Genomic DNA, 3,713 nt, shown 5'->3' on the forward strand with positions numbered 1-3,713 from the left:
TACACTGTAGTATTTCTCATTAAAGATACTCTTAAATTCTTCCCAAGTCATAGTTGTAATATTCCTCCGCTGACTCACTACATCCCACCAGACGCGGGCATCCTCTCTAAGCATGTAGCTAGCACAAGCTACCTGTTCATTTCCTTCGACCCTCATGAAATCTAAGATCAAGGAAATCATATTCATCCACAGCTCGGCCCGCAGTGGGTCTGATCCACCCTCTAAGGTGGGAGGTTGCTGCTTTCTAAATCTTTCATACTAAGGTTCCCACCTATTCTCAACGACAGGCTGAACTGGCACTGGCGCTACATTATGCTGAATCGGCAACCCAGTGAACTATGAAGGGGCCTGCTGCCTCAACTAACAAAGTTCTTCCTCTGTTCTCTGCATTCTAGCCTCCATTTAAGCTAATATCTATTGCCAGTTCTGTGGGGTAGGTGAAGGGTCCTGACCCTGGCTGTTATCCTCGGCTCTACTACCGCGGAGTCTAGATGATTGCCGAGGCATTACAACTATATGCCTGCAATCAGTGATGCCGCTCAATAAGCATGATAACAGAATCCAATTCCACCTCTCATTCTCAACAACCAACCAAGATCAACAATCCAGATAACATACATATAGCATATAACACACAACGGGCCTTGCCCTACCATCATGCATATGTTATTTCATTTATCATGCTCTTTATAAACTAAACAGGCAAACAGGGCATTCAAGCACATATTCAAGCATAATAATCAACCATACCAAACAACCCTGAGTCGAGCTTTTCAATGACAGCGAGCGTACATGTTAGGTCAATCTCCAGAACCAATAAACCTTGGCTCGCTCTGATACCAAGTTGTAACGCCCTACTACCTTAGAGTCGTTATTAAGTAAGTTTAAAATGTGCAATTAACTCGCTAAACGAGGTTTTTAGAGTGAAAGTGTGATTAAAAAAAAAGTCAAGGCTGTAATCTTTGAAAGTACCCTATTTCACTGAGAATTCTAAGTGTCTAACATTTGGGATCCCAAAATAAGGTTATAAAATATTTACAACTCAAAATAGGTTTACAGATAACTAACTATCATAATCACAGTTTAATACTGCCATTTCTCAAAATGCCCCCAACCAAAGCAGTCGGGCAGGCCAAACATGTATGCGCCGCTTCATGCTCTCCGTACTCATGGCTGGTTGACTTTTTCTTTGCCCTTACCTGCAACATAGAGCACCCATGAGCCGAAGCCCAGCAAGAAAACTCATACAGCACATAACATATGCACATTATATAATCAACATATATGATAATTCACAAACAAACAGATAATCCATCGGACTAAACAAATACGGCCATGCCGTCCCAGAAGCATTCCAAAGCCTGGGATCTCGGTTCTCACCGTAAGGATATCCCATGTATCCATTGGGGTCTCACCCTAACAATAAGCACTCCATGTGCTAAGTGTTATTCCCGGTCCCACTGCCATTCTCGGCCTTCGCCGTTCTCGGCCCTTCGCCGTTCTTAACTCCTTGTCGTTCTCGGCTCCTTGCCGTTCATTCTACTATAATCACATATTGCATAACTCAAACAACATTCAAGCATATAATAATTCAATCAAGGGCTACACCCTAACATGTAAATCAATCTAGGGTCGTGCCCTGCAACAACACTAAGGGCCCATGCCCTGCTCTACGGGTACTACAATTTTCTTACCTGTATCCCGAGCTTCACAATGCACCAAAGTCACGAGCACGGTCCTCTATCCCGAGCCTCTCCTAAAACCTAGTCACAACACATATAAAACACCCTTTAATACTAACCAATCCAAAACCACTTCCCGGGACCTATCCCGTACTCTCGAGACCTCCAATTTCCCAAAACAATACAACGGAAACATCCCCCGAGCCCCCCGGGGCAGATGCCCTAAAATGTAAAAATTCCCTGCCCTGAAAATAGCCTAGCACTGCGGTGCCCATCAAGGAGGGCCACGGCGCCCCTTCGCGAACCCAAAATTTTGGGTTTTCCCATGCATTTTCCCCAAGCCAAAATACCTCCAATCCAACCCAAACACATACCTAAACCCCAAAACCAATTTGAAACCTGAAATGAACCATCTAACAACCTATAAACACCAGCAACAAGGTCAAACACACAATCACACCCAAAATCCACACTTTGGTTTCAAACTTCAAAAACTTAAACCAGTAGGCCAAAAATTTAAACCAAAGCTTGAAAAACTTAAACCGTGCTTCCAACTTCTTAAACCACATCAGATACAAAAACTCAAAGATGTTTAAAATTCTTACCTCAATCAGAAATTCAACTTTGAGCCCTCTCCAGACCCAGCTTCAAACCAAATCCTCTTGATTACCAAACTGAATTCCATAGAAAACCAGCCACAATTCTCTTTCAATTTCATGCTTACTCTCTAAAAATCAAACTTGAAACTTAAACAAAACAGGGGATAAACTCTTACCTCTGAACAATCTTGGTTATGATCAACTTTAATTGCCTTAAACCACTTAATTCTCCTCCTAGGTCTTTCAAATTTCAGCTTCCTTCTTCCTTTCCTTTCCTTCTAGTTCCTTCTTCCAATTTCCAGCAAGAGAAATAATATGACTAAGTGTTTGAACGTGAATCACCTTTTCCCCCAGCTGAAGATATCTAAACCTCTGCCAAAAGACTATTTTACCCCTCCATCAAAATCCTTTCCTAACTAAACCTCAAGGGAATTTTTTCCATTTCACCTTTCCTACAAATCTACCATTTTCTCATCTAAAATCGGTTACTCTTAATGGTCACCAATGGTCACTCAAGTTACTCAATCATCATTAACCATAAGCTCACAAACTCACATTATAAGATCCCCAAAATACCCCTAGGCTCCTCCCGAGCCGGGTATTTAATCTCGTTGTGCCTTTTAAACTAATTAGCTCCCTAGGATCATCTTGGCACGTGCATCACAATAATATCACCACTCACACATGGTACCAATCATATAATACAATTATCACATTTATGCCCTCAGCGGGCTAAAATTACCATTTTACCCCTAACATACAAACGGGGCCCACATGCATATTTATTCCACCTAAACATGCATTCTAATCACATAATATTTCAGATTCATATATTAACATGTTAATTCATTAATTGCCCTTCAAGTACGCTAATCAAGGTCCTAAACCTTATTAGCAAATTGGGGTGTTACATCCAGCCCAAGGAGGCAATAGAGCAAACAGTCGATCCCACCATAGCTAGTCAAGGTTCAGAGATGGTCACGGATACAATGAGGCCGACTCAGGCAGAGGGAATGCTTGTCGAAGAAACGAGGAGAGAGGTGGAGGCAGAAGCCCCCCACCTTGAGAAGACCGACAAGCAGGACATAATGCTGGGGGGCAACCCAGACAAAACAACGTCTTTAGCCGGCTCGGAGCCAGCGAGCAGTGGCGAAGAGATGATGACTTGAGGGATGTACTCAACGACTGCCGAGAAAGGCACGATGAGTACATCCCCCCAGCGCCAGAGGCCCCAGCAATTCTTGAAGCTGTTCAGGCTCAAATCGATGCCCTGAACCAAGATGTACAGCAGCTGGTCGGGGGGCAGACATCGCATATCGAGTACGATCGGAGGAGAGGCACCCCTTTCGTACAAAGGATTGCTATGGCAGAAACCCCCAACAAGTTCAAGATGCCGACTCTGCCAAACTTTGACGGGTATGGAGACCCGGTA

This window comes from Humulus lupulus, chromosome 4 (genome assembly GCF_963169125.1).
Source record: "Humulus lupulus chromosome 4, drHumLupu1.1, whole genome shotgun sequence".
Taxonomy (NCBI): domain Eukaryota; kingdom Viridiplantae; phylum Streptophyta; class Magnoliopsida; order Rosales; family Cannabaceae; genus Humulus; species Humulus lupulus.